Source organism: Furipterus horrens, unplaced genomic scaffold (genome assembly GCF_987537825.1).
Source record: "Furipterus horrens unplaced genomic scaffold, mFurHor1.1.pri manual_scaffold_7, whole genome shotgun sequence".
In the NCBI taxonomy this organism is placed as follows: Eukaryota; Metazoa; Chordata; class Mammalia; order Chiroptera; family Furipteridae; genus Furipterus; species Furipterus horrens.
The window spans coordinates 75,399,750-75,413,835 of NW_028327177.1; positions in this window are offsets into that span (position 1 = coordinate 75,399,750).

Genomic DNA, 14,086 nt, shown 5'->3' on the forward strand with positions numbered 1-14,086 from the left:
GGCAGGTATCTTAAAACCTGCTAACTCCTTTTATAACACTCCCATCTTACCTGTCCATAAACCAAATGAGACTTACAGTCTGGTCCAAGATTTATGCATAATCAAACAGGCTATAGTCCCACTGAATTCTGTAGTCCCTAATCCATATATAATCCTATTTCTTATTCCATCCAACACCACCCACTATTCTGTTTTAGACCTGAAAGACACCTTATTCACTATCCCCTTACACCCCGATTCCCAAGATTTATTCACTTTTACATGAACTGACCCAGACATACATGCCTCTCAACAACTGACTTGGACAGTATTTCCTCAGGGATTCTGAGACAGCCCACACCTATTTGGTCAGGTCCTACCTCATGATCTCTGTCAGACTGACCTCTCCCTTCCACCCTTCTACATATGTAGATGACCTTCTACTGTGTAGCCCATCTTTTTCTGACTCTCAAGAACAAATTGCCTCTCTTCTAAACCATCTAGCCTGGCTCCAATTTCTCAAACTTCAGTCAAATGACTCAAGACTAGCAAAACTGGGCAGTAAAAGCTTGACTTCATGATCCTGTCTCCAAGACCCCCTTTTACTAACTTTCAGGTAAATGAAGGCAGCCCCACCCTATCTCATTACTTTCCAATCCATAACTTTTTTAAGGAGTCAAAGAAATCTGCCCTAGGCTCTCTCCTATTACTTTCTCCACCCTAAGTCTTTTCTTTGTTTTGCTGTCCCCAGAAGCAATGACTCCTCCTCCCTCAGTGTGCAAAAGAAAATAAACTGATACTTTTAAAACTGAAGTGGCTGAAGGTCGCCCAAGCCTGATCTACCCTCTTCTTCTCCAGCCTCCTTGCAGTTGTCAAGGTTACAAAATAACAAAACAGCTCATTTGTGAGCACTGTGTGTATCTACCAATGGGGAAGAGAAATTTTACTTCTGACTAAACCAAAAAGAAAACTAAGAGGGATTGTATGTATTACAGAAAGACAATAAAAATTAAAGAAAGTTTATAAAAATCTTGGAGGAAAATTATATAAACAAGTTAATACAAAATTTGGTCAGTTCTTTGATTAATTCTTTTCAATATGATAAATGGGAAAAAGTTTTTCCTGTATCTGCCCAAAAGCTAAGGTTCTGTTTAGTAAAATAATTATGTGTCATGGTGTGTTACTCAAATACTTAACTAACTTTCAAAAATTCATGTCTCTCAATGTTGCCAGTGGCCCTCCTGCTCAGGACCTTTTTCTATTTCTCCTCTCACCTTCGAGCCATGATAATTCCCTTGATAACCTCAATAATAATAATCTGCTTTTTTCTTTTACTAGACCCCTGTCTACTATGTCTTCTAGTAAGTTTTATCTGCAGGACAGTGCAGGCTGCCACAAATCAAGCTGTCAGTGACACGCTCCTATGCTGTACCCTTCTGTATCAACCTATATCTCAAGAAGAAATATAAGGACAGCTCTATGCCCTAACTTCAGCTTGAAGAAGTCCCAGGAAATGTATATTTGACCCAACTCCCCAGAAACAATAAAACAAAGGCAGAAATCTTAGGCATAAGACCTGGGTTCTGGGAACTCAGGTCTAATTTCGGCAACTCCCAATAAAACTGCTGCCCTCAGTAACTGCTGATGCCAGTTACTGCTTATGCCCTGCAGTTTTCCCGTTTGACAAAGATATCTTTTTCTGTTGACAAGATTTTAGCAAGTTTCAAGTTCTCAGAGCCTACTTCTCTTTCACTAACACCAACTGGACTTCTGAAAGTCCCACCAACTCCCCTACCCCTTAAAAGCCCCCTACTTTGCTGCTACTAGAGATCAACACTACTTTGGTCTTAGCCCGCCTGTTTGTAGCTGGCCAAATAAATCTTATAAATTCATTGCCTGTTCTCTGGTCGTTTCTCCTCTCACTCTGCTGAACCTAATATTGATATGGTCAACCCAATGGGAATACAGTACATTGAGGGGTCTGACAGAATGCTGGGAAAACAGTTGACTCAAGAAAGTCAGGCTAGTTTGAAGATTCAGGAGGAGAGCTCTCTTCCATTTCACTGAAGTTCCCTGGGGCCAAGCAACTCTCCTGTCCTTAGTATTTTTCCCATTTTAAGAGATCCTCCCTATCACATGCCCAACTAAAAAACTTTCTAAACTTTGCAGCATGAGAAATACCAGCCAACTTGTACTTCAAGTATATGAGTCAACTTCACCTTCAATTGCATCTTGGAAGAGGAAGGAGAGGGACACTACCCTCTCTGTATGTGACACAAGTACCCCAGCCATTTGGTCTTAATCCTTGTGACCTAGCAGGCAGAACAGGGACCAAGCAGCTTCTGTCTTGTCAAACTCTTTTAGAGAAATGTTCAACATTCAATGAGCTTTGTAAACCCAAATCTAAATAATTTCTGGCAAGCAAACTGAATTTTCTTTTCTATAACAAATGAGGGATAGTGCAAGTGATTTCAGTACTGTTGGGGAAAACAAATAAAACAAGTTACACCTGGCCACCTGCTACTTAAACTTGATGGGGGACTCAAATGTTGGAAAAATTTTAGTTTCGGGTAATAGCTAATAAGCTTAGTAATCAATGTATGTAAAAAGCTATTATTTCAGGAACTGAAGGGATGACCCACTTTGACTCCAGGAGACTATGAGCAGTTCTACATTTGTGCCTCAAGAGGACTGCAAGCAATCAAGATCATATCTGATCCTCTGTACTCCAAGGTGAGACCACCACCCTCAGGACACAGATAAAGACCACCACCCAGGGCACAGATAAAGACAACTGCCCAGGACAGAATGAAAGAATGCTGCAGCTTTTCTCTAATTAACTTTTTCCCTGAATTCCAACCTCCTTAGCTATACTTTTCTTCTCCTTATAAAAAGGGTTGGTTTAAAAATGGAATTTAAGAATGTGTATTAGGCTACAAACCTGACATTTTTTCAGATCACTGACCATCTGGATAAAACACCCATAAAGATTTAATCCCTGCCTCTACTTATTGGGTCTGGTAGATGACAGGCAGCATAAACACCAGCTTTTCCAGTTTCAAACTGATCATGTAACAGAGCAAGGAGTGGTCCCCCAAAGTCCCCACAGCTCATGGTTTTGGGGATGAGGAAAGGAGATAGTACAGCTGTTAAGGTACTTTGCATATCTATGGCAAGTTGGTAATTACATAATAGCTGTACTGCAGCCCAGGGCAAAAGGGCAGATAGTAGGTTTAAAATACTTTTCATAACAATGACATGTGGCGCTTGAGATCAGCATATAAAATTAGAGAGAGCTATGAAGATAAAAAGATAGAAGCCACACAGTCTAAAAGTGGGTGTAGACAGGAGTCAGCTAGGAGGTCTGGGGTTTAAGAGGGAAGTCACATGGTTTGAAGAATCCTCCATGAGGTCTGGAGTAAGAAAAAAGGGGAGACCCACTGGGAAACCTGCCTTGAGAACATGGCAGCATGGATGATGAGGCTGAAATTGCCTTGATCTGCCTAGCCAAGCATGGATTAGTTGGAGATGCGTGAAATGCTGAATTGTGACAAGGAATACGGAGATGTGGACTTCTGCTTTTCTGAAAGACAGTACAGTACCTCTCACTGGCATATTGCAAAACTGGCCTGGTTTGGCAGGGAGAGGCAGTACTAAGTATTTTTGGGTGTTTTAAAGAGAGTGGGACATAACAGTAGAAACCCACCATTATTCTGAATTTGTAAAACTTTTAAATAAACTCACTTTCCTTTTCCACCAAACTTTTGTATTGTGAGTCACATTTCTTGGCAGCGGGCAATCAGATTCCACAGCTGTTGCAGAACAGCATAGGCTGGGGTTCTGTAACAATCAGTTTCAGTTTTGTTTAAGACTGTGGAAGAAAGAGGGGCCACATACTAAACCTGAAAAGCTCAAGAGATGCTTACAAACTCAGAGACTACATAGGATGGTCTGACAGTAAAACTGTTACAGAAACAGGGGAGTCCAAAAACAAACCCCAGTTTGCGGCTGGGAGATAGGGAAAAGGAAGCAGCTTTCAGAATGCCTCCACACGCCAGAGGCTGGTGGCTGGTGTCTTTCATTATGCAAAATTGCTTGGATGCTTCCAAGGCCTCAGGTGGGTGAGAGGAGTTTTGAACCAGGGGACAGTATGGAAAGCACACAGAGCCTACACGGGGTTCTGTGAATGGTCAGAACTGTTGGCAACACCCACTGCGTCAGAGGACGCAGTCAGGGATATATAGGCAGCTGCGAACACTTGAGGGGGGCGCGCTCTGGGGCTGTTTCCCTTGCTGGCGGGTGTTTGCAGGGGTGCTCTGGAGAAGGAGAGGAGATCCATGCGGTTTACAGAAAGAAGACAGTTTGCAAGGAGGCTGAGAATCCTGGCGGTTTTGTATTGAGAGCCAAAGGGCACCACAGCACAGAAAGGACCTCCCCAATCAGATTGAATGATTGGCAGCCGCTGGTAAAGCTGAACTGTGTTTGGGAAGTAGGGAAACGGTATTTCTGACCTTCCTAAAACTGGCTAGGTTTGGTAGGGGGGAGGCAAGGATATGCATAACTGTTAAATAAACAATTTTCTTTTCACTCATCTGAAGTATTAAGAGTTGTAATTCTGGCGGCGGGCAATTGGACCCCTAACTAAAGAGCCCGTGGGTTTGTTTTCAATTGGAGCAGCCCAGGGGTTCTGTAACAAAACTTCCTAATTAAAGAGCAAGTCATGGCAGGTAGTCATGACCTAGGCCAGGATCTTCCTTGACAAAGGTCAGTCTTTACCCTAATTGAGCCTATTATCTTTTTGCATCTAAGATGACATACCTTTGGAATGTCAGAGTAATTCCTTTTTCCCAGACCCCTCTGGGCACAGACCATGGAACCCCTCGTTGTAATCTTGTTCTCCACACACCATCTCTATGCGCTGTAAATATATAGGTTTGGCCAAAAGTCTGTTTAGTTTTTTTCTGTAAAATAAAAGACACACTTTTCATTTTCACCAATAACTTTATTGATTTGGATATTTTGAGTATGTTAACTATCTCCCACATGGTAAAACACTGACTGTTCTCAATTAATTTCTTGATTTGATTGCTATCAATTTCAACTGGTCTACCCGACCACAGAACATCATCCAGCAAGAAATCTCCAGCACAAAACTTTGCAAACCACCTTTGACATGTTTGATCAGTCGCAGCACCTTCTCCATGCACTGCATAAATCTTTTTTTTGTATTTCTTGTGTTTTTACCTTTCTTGAAATAATGAAGCATAATATGCCATATTCAGTATTAAAATGGCTACACAAAAATTCACCAATTTTGATACTTTTTAAAAAATGCATGCTGATATGACAGCTGTCACAATACAATCTAGCCCAATTGTTTTGAATGAAGTTAAAGACAACTAAGCACTACTAGAGCCATCCTACGGAAATACCAAACAAACATTTTGGCCAACCCAATAATTGTTAACTATTTCATACCCACCAAAGTAAAATAAGTTTTTGTCTATCCATTTTACTTTTGATTTAATTCCAGAGATTTCCCCACTTTGCTTTCTTCTGCTCCCCTACTCTATCATAAGTGAATTTTAGTCACCCTTCTTAGCCTCCTCCTTACGTGGTAGGTAGTTAGACAGACAAGGACAATAGGCTAGGTACAGAAGGTCACCAGGGCAAAAAGCCCCAATGGGCAAACCTGGGAAAACAAGGACTTCACCCCCAAGGTAACCTTTCATGTGGTTTAGACCTTTCATATCACTAGTCACAGGGTTCAGATCCTTTCCTCCCCTGGAATGTCACTAGTTATGTGGCTTAGATCCCCTTAGAGGAGGAACAAGGAGCAGAATAGCCTCAAAGGAACCCCATACAAATCTTTTCATGACCACTCACCCAAGTATTAACCCCTAGGGATATTATGTAAGAGTCAGTTGTGTTCCAACTCCAGGCCCAGACAGCATCAAAACCAGATAAGTTATGCCATTGCTGACATCAGGACTGGCTGCCTTGACTAATGAATGACCCCTGCCCTGGGGCCAACCAATCAGTGGAGACCATGACCTTTAAAGGTGACACCCGGAAAGATGATGAATAATCTTTTGAGATACTACCATGTGACCTACTCTAAAATATCCACCCTTTAAAACCGTTAGAAAATAGAACCCAGAGCCCTTTCCTTTTTATTCTAATTTATAAAAATAAGGTGCAAAACTGCCATTCTCTGGAGCATTTTCTCGATCCATTGAAATTTTGCTTTCTGGCAAATGTCAGTTTGGCTCAGATAAACTCATAAAAATTGTTACAGGTTTGAATGTTTCTTACATCAAAATGACACTTTTATTGATAGACCCAAATATCTTTAGTTTTCTGCATTAAGAAGCCAAAAGTAGGTAAACTTTGATTTATTTAACAATCAAATGTTTAAGTAATTCATCTTACTTGGAAATGATCTAGATGTTCAATAATTTTTCATCTTTTTCAAAATATTTTATTTATTTAGTCTTAGAGAGAGGGAAAGGAAGGGAGTAAGAGAGGGAGAGAAATATCAATATGTGGGTTGCCTCTCACGCTCCCCAAACTGGGGACCTGGCCTGCAACCCAGGTACATGCCTTGACTGGGGATAGAACCAGCGACCCTTTGGTTTGCAGGCAGGTGCTAAATCCACTGAGACACACCACCAGGGCTCATTTTTTATCTTTTAACTTAAATAGTGATATTAAGGTTTTACTAATTAGGGGAAGGAAGGTTTTATTAGTACTATTCTTAGTACAGTTATTGCTAAAAAGTTTCTTTGAAACACTTTTTATTCTATTTATATTAACTAATTTTTAATGATGATATTTAGTTATTCATAAAAGTTTGATGTAACATTAGACTGTTATCTTTTTTATCCCAAGCTGTAACAGAGGTAATATAAATTCATTTTTAAACCCAAATAAAATATTATGTTAAATGTTAATAATTCTAAAGACATGTCTGCTTTAATTAAATCACCAAGCTTAAAGTTAGCTTTAATATTAAATGTTTTTCGAGATCATGTAACATTGAAAAGAATTTGTATTTATATATATATTTGCTTTATAATCAGTATATTAAGGAGACATTCATACATTTCAAGAATTGCTGAAGTTCAAATTCCCAGATTTAAGCTTGTGAACATATAACTTTTAAACATACAATTAAAGCTATTCATAATTTGCTATACTATCAACATTTAATTACAGTTAGAGTCATACTTCAGTACTCAACAACTTCAGAACTCATCAACCCTGTACTCATTGCATTTTGAGGAGAGAAAAAAATGTTTCAGCGTTTGGCGGGCTTGCTTGGGACTCGTCACACTTGCTTGAACTTGTATGAGTCAAGATGCTGTCCCACAACAGAAAAGACTTCATCTCTCCTTGTTACAGAACCCCTGGGCTGCTCCAACTGAAAACAAACCCATGGGCTTTTTAATCCGGGGCCCGATTGCCCGCCGCCAAAATTATAACTCTCAATACCAGAGTTTAGTGAAAAGAAAAAGAATTGTTTATTTAACAGTTATATATATTTAGTTATTTGCAGATTTCTGTTAAGTCTTATGTTCTTTAAAACACCCATAAACACATATCCTTGCCTTCCCCCTATCAAACCAGGCTAGTTTTTGGAAAAGTCAGAGAAACCCTTTCCCTACTTCCCAAACACAGTTCAGCTTTACCAGCAGCTGCCAATCATTCAATTCTGATTGGGGAGACCTTGTCTGTTATCCGGTCCACCAGCTTTTAATCCAGAACCTCATGGATTCTCAGCCTCCTTATGAACTGTATAGTTAGTCCTTTTGTAATCCACATGGTCAGTCTGTTCCTTTTCAAAGCAGCAAGGTACGTCCCTTCCTTAACACTGCATCGTTAGTCCCAGTTAAATTCATATGGTCAGCCTGTCCCCAGTTAAATCCGCACAGTCAGCCTGGCTAAAATGTCTGCTGCTTATTTTTAAATCCCTGACTACATCCTCTGATGCAGTGGGTGTGGTAACCAGTTCTGACCATTCACAGAACCTCACGCAGGCTCTGTGTGCTTTTTCCATACCATCCCCTGGTCCAAGACCCCTCCCATCTACCTGAGGCTTTGGATGCATTAAAGCCATTTTGCATAAAAAAGACACTAGCCACCAGCGTCAGGCCTGTGGAGGCATTCTAGAAGCTGCTTCTTTCTCCCCATCCCCCAGCCGCAAACTCTGGGGATTTTTGGACTCCCCTGTTTCTGTAACATCCTCGGTTGAAAAATTGTTTCTGAACTCGTTGGTTTCAGGACTCATTGCAAGTTCTGGAACAAATGAACGACGGCATATAAGTTAAATGGCTTAAAGTAACATACCTAAAAAACACCTTCTTACCCATACATACAAATTACTTCCATATAAATGTCTTATCACTCAACTTCTAAGTTACCTGCTCTAGAAGTTACTGCTCTAAAGTTTATAGTCCAAAGAGAAGGGGAAAAAAATGTAACCAAGGACGGTTATAGTTATACATATTTTTAAAAAGATGGCACTGCAGACGGGAATGCAATTCTACAAGCGCAAACGATACAGAAGGATCTAGAGAGATCACTGGGGAGTGGGGCGGGACCCCTGAGGTCGCGACCCAGAGCTTGCCGTTTCCAGAGGAGAGAGGGTTGCAGGAAAAAATGCTGCAATGCATGACGTCATAGATTTCCATACCACCCCCACTCCCGGTAAAGGATAAACAAAACTAGTCCTTTAGCATCGCGTTGCCCTGGCAACCGAGCTAGCGTAGCCCAGGACACCCAGTCCAGGGCAGAGACGCTGTGTAAGCTGACAAGCGTGATGGATGAAAAACCTCCTCAGTGGTCAGGGGAGGTGCATACCTGCCAACCTAGCCTGGAATGGCTGGGAAGTTCGACGCTTCTGCAGCATGTGGAACTCCGGAACCGGATTTTTAAACAGAGAGATGGTGGAGACTTGGGCCTTATGCTGCCCTCCCTCGCCCAGCTGAGGCAGCTGGTGCCAAAGCTGAGTCCTGTGCGCTAGGCCACGCCACGGGGACACGTGGCCAGGTAGCCTCCTGCGGGATGCTGAAGTTAGATGCCATTCTCTGTCTCTGAGATCAGTGAAAGACAGGCAGGCTGGAGTGGTCCCCAGCCCTGGGGGGATGAGCAGCCTCAGGCACTAGGTCCCACGGATGGAGCCCCTGCACAACCGGCAGTGTAATCTGCCGCAATCCTGGGCTCCTCCAGTCATAGGAGGCAGCTGCTGCCTGACAATGGCGGTGCCCGCCCTATCAGCGCACACTCCAGGAAGGGAGCCTGAAGCCAGAGAGATTCCCCTATAGCAGTCTTGGGCTCCAGGACAGATAAGGATGAAGCGGGTGTTCTGGAACTGTCTCTGGTTCTGAGGGCGGCTGGGTTCTTTCTGTGTTCTGTGGAAGAAATTAGGCTGGAGTTGGGGAGCCTCCCACACCCCCAAATTAGGCAACATTTTAATAAAGTCCTTTTTTCTTCCCCACCAACTTTAGTTTTATGCTTGTGTTTGGCAGCAGAGGGCCGAATTCCACTCTGCTCAGTAACACAAGTGCTCAAGAAGCAGCTTATTATATTTCTTAATTTATATAAGTGCTTAATTTATTTAAGCCAACTAATCTGAGATCTTTATGAAACAGTTCTAATAATGTCCTCTGGAGGTGTACACACATACACACACGCAAAACTAGAGGCCTGATAGTGTTATTGTTTTAAAAATTTCAGGCATGAAACAGGTACAATAATAAAAAACCCCATTAACTTATAACAGTTAGAATAAGTTAAAGTTAGTGTTCAGATGTCCAAAACTTTAAGATTTGTATTTGTCCTTGATACATAACTTTAAGTAGACTAGCAGTGGCTGCTTACACATGAGAATCTTTCCAGCTGCTTGTGCTTTTTAAAAAGGCTTTTCTTTCCCAGTTCCTTCCTTTGGTTTGTTTATAGTCTCTGGCAGTTATAGACTGTGTTTATATTTTTGATTATCTGTGTGGAAGGCCGTAGAAAGTTATTGAGTAGGCTTTAAAATTCTATTTGACCTTGAAAAATCAGTTTCCAATTTGCCACATTCTGATCATTGAGTTATTCAATTCTTTGAAATATCTTATAAGGTTTCAGGCAGGACAAACAGTAAGAAATATTAAAGTACCCACTCAGATGGCCAAAGTTTCTTTTGGATTCTTTCACAGAAATTATTTTATCTTTAGAAACTTCTGCTTATGAATCAAAAAATGTATTCCATTGTTCCAAAGAGGATTGGATTTCTCCCCTACGAAATCTTTTTTCTTAAGACAAAAACAAAACAGGCAGAGATAAGAAAAAGAAACCAAAGAGCTCTCAACCCAATTAAGTCCTCACCTACCAGGGAACGAACCCCCTGTGAGCTGCTTAACCCCAGGGCATGTCTTACAAGCTGGTGAGCTGTTAAATGTGCCTCTAGAGAAAAAAAAGAGATCCTTTCACAGAAGGCAGCAAGCTCCTACAGCTCCCTGCTGCATGCTTCATGCCAATCATCCCCACCGCAATTGCCTCCACATCCCTGAAGGAAAAACCTCTCCCAATCTCAAATGAAGGTATTTGACCTCAACCAAAAAAGGAGGGAGTTCCAAACATAAGAGGGCTTCAGTCAAGGAGTTAGTGGTCCATGGCAGCAGTGAGCACAAAAGAGGCCCTGTAGGTACCATAACTGGTTCCAGGGAATGGAGGTCCCTGAAGATGAAAGCATTTCAGATCCCACTCCTAACATCAGATATGTTAACCTAAAACTAAAAGCCCAGATTGAAAGGCAACGACCATTTATTTTAGATAAGAAAAAATAGCTATTTGGGAAACACCGATTCAGGCAGAAACTCAAATAGTATTCCAACCAGAAGACAAAGGCTAGGGAGATTTATGAGAAAGGGAAGGGGAACAATTGCATCATTTGAAGGAAGGCGTTTCAATTAGTGCAGATAATATAACACAGTGACACTAATTCTAAAGAATGTTTTTAATTTTCAGTCTGGTAGTCTTCAGTTGGTAGCCACATTATCTGCTTTCTTGTTATGCTTGTAAACAGTTCCTTGGGTCACAGTTTTGATTTAGGGCCAGCCCAAAGGTTATTTTGCTCTGCTTTAATATTGCAAAGGTTTGAGGCATAATACATGCATGGTGGTCCCCCTGGGATAGTAATTGTGATTCAATTTCAAAGTGACTCTGTTCATTTTTTTTTTTTTCTGATTTTATTCATTTATTTTTAGAGAGAGGGGAAGGAAGAAAAAGAGGGAGAGAAGTAGCAATGTGTGAGAGATACATCAATTGGTTGCCTCTCACATGCCCCCAACTGGGGACCTGGCCTGCAACCCAGGCATGTGTCCTGCTTGGGAATTGAACCAGTGACCTTTTGGTTCACAGGCTGGTGGTCAATACACTGAGCCACACCAGCCAGGGCTGTTCATATTATTATTATTATTATTACTTTTAAATATTTATTTTTAGAGAGAGGGGAAGGGAGGAAGGAGAAGGAGAGAAACATCAATGTGTGGTTGCTTCTTGCATGCCCCCAGCTGGGGACCTGGCCTGCAACCCAGGCATGTGCCCTCACTGGGAATCAAACTGGCGACCTTTTGGTTCGCAGGCCGGTGCTCAGTCCACTGAGCCACACCAGCTAGGCTCATATTATTTTTTACGGAACTTATAACTCGTATAATTTACCACTAATTAGAATACAAAACTGAAGTGAACTCGTCGGCAGCCGTCCGTCTCGAGAGACGATGGTGTAGCTTCTTAAGAGTCTATCTGCACCGCCGAGAATGGCTGTGCAGTCCGACTCGGGAGTGACACGGTATCTGTCTCCTCCCGTGTTGAATCGACATCTTGCGATGACGCTGGAGTGTCCTCTCCAGTGAAGCTGAAGCTACAGAGCCTGGGCAGGGTGATATGGAGGGTCTGCTGTTGCCCATGCAGCAGACCCCCCCTCTCTTCGCAGCTGAAGGGTCCAAGGGAAAGACGGAGTCGATACAGCTTGGCTTCAGGTGCGCCGCAGGAGTTGCCGGTGTTGACTACAACGTCAAACCGCCTTAGGGACTCCGGCTCCGGATTTTCTGTCGGGGTTTACTCCCTTAGCCTTTCCCCTGAAGAGGTATGCCGCAAGGCAGCGGAGGTTTTTTGGAGTCAGAGTTTTCCTTCTCTGATGTGCCCTGACTGGAAGATTGAACCAGCGACACTTAGCTCGCAGGCCGACGTTCAATCCACTGAGCCAAACCAGCCAGGGTGTGAAGTGAACTATAGCTTGCAATAAAACACCACCAACAAAACAAACGAACTAAATAGGACAAAGTGTAGAATAGTAGTCAATAGGGGGAAGAGGGGAGGGAGAGAATGGGGATAAGTAAGGGAAGGGTCTAGTCAAGGAACGTGTATAAATGACTCATGGACATGGACAATGGGGAGGGATATGATTTCGGGAGAAGGGATGGGCTGGGTGGGTGGGGGGAACAATAGGGGAAAAATGGGACAACTGTAATTGAAAAACCAAATAATAAAAGAAAAAAAAAACCCACCACCAACAAAACCCTGTTATATGGTTGTAGATATTATTTTGTGATACAGCAGATGCAATACTGAATATATTTTTTATAAATCACAGCAGCATTGAACCATCTAATCCCATAGTGTGCAATCCTGTGTATGTGTGTTGCCAAGCCCAGAATAAAATATCTGGAAACTTCATAGTTCTACTCTGTATACTGCTTTCAACTTAGAATTTCCTTGTGGATAGCATATGTTCATGCATTAATAATTTAAAAATATTAACGCTTGTGACTTACGTGAATGAGGTCCCTTGGTAATTGTAGAGAGTCTTAATAGAGGAACTAGTTTGGAATGATTTAGCCAAAGGCCTATCTCAAAGGACCTTTTGAGAGTTTTACTAATTCCAAGTCTGTATCAATTCATTTACAATACTGAGTGCCTACTGTAACAGTGGAAAATTGTAACCATGGGAAATTGTAACCCACCCCACCATTCTTTTGACATTGTTTCTGTAAGTGCTGAGTCTGACTAATATGTAGCATATAGATGAACAGCATGTTTGTATAAGAACCCTGGGAACTAAATTTAAAAGATACACTCTGACCTTCAGGCATCCCAGCTCCAGGAGATTTGCTGACCTTTGACCATGGAGCCAGGATGATGTAAAGTCAGGATGATGTGAATCCAGGGTGCCTAAACCAGGATGATGCACACTGGATATTCACTTGCCTTATTGGGATGAACTGTGCTAGTCTGCAGGTAGAGAACTTTTCAGCCCTCTTTCTTGAACTTGAACTCTTTGTTCTATTCCTACTGCGCTCTTTATAAAAACCTCTGCCCCCACTGAGATTGAGATGTGTATATGGGTGTTGAGACAAGAGTCCCCCCCCATCTTCCTAGGAGATGGGCTTTGAGACAGGAGTCCCTCATCTTCCAGGTGATCAGCACCTGAAAGTAAACCACTTTCCTTTACATCAGCACCTGCCTGTTGAGTATTGGCTTTCGTAGTGGAAGGCAGCTAGACCTACATTGGGTAAATCTACTATTTGTAAAACTCAGTATGGCCTAATGCAGGGAGGCTTGGACTCATAATGTGAAACAAGCTGGGTAGGTTGATAATATTAGAGGGAGTCAGTTCTGTAGTATTTTAGAGCCTGGGCCCAGAAATCAGATTCACTTGTTTTTCAATTCCCATTTCACCACCCATTAGCTGTGTAACCCTGTGCAAACTGGGGTATATATAACGTCTACCTCATAGAGCTGTCGGAAGGGGAAAATGAGACCAATGTAAAGGATTTTATACAGTGCTGGCACATACTACGTATTCATTAATTCAATTAATCACTTTGCTCCCCAAGGAATAGGTGAATGTGTAAAGAGCACTCTTTAAATTGTTTTACACCTGATGTCTTATTTAAGCAGTGTTTTTTATTTAAAAATTTTTATTTTATTTGTCCTATTTTTCTCAGTCCTAGTGAATTTCCAACACTGAGGAAAAATTGGAGGTTGAAAAGTTTTTTTTCCAGAAATACACACTTTAAATTATTAAAAAGTTTGCTATTGATCTGCTTTTTCTTCTAGA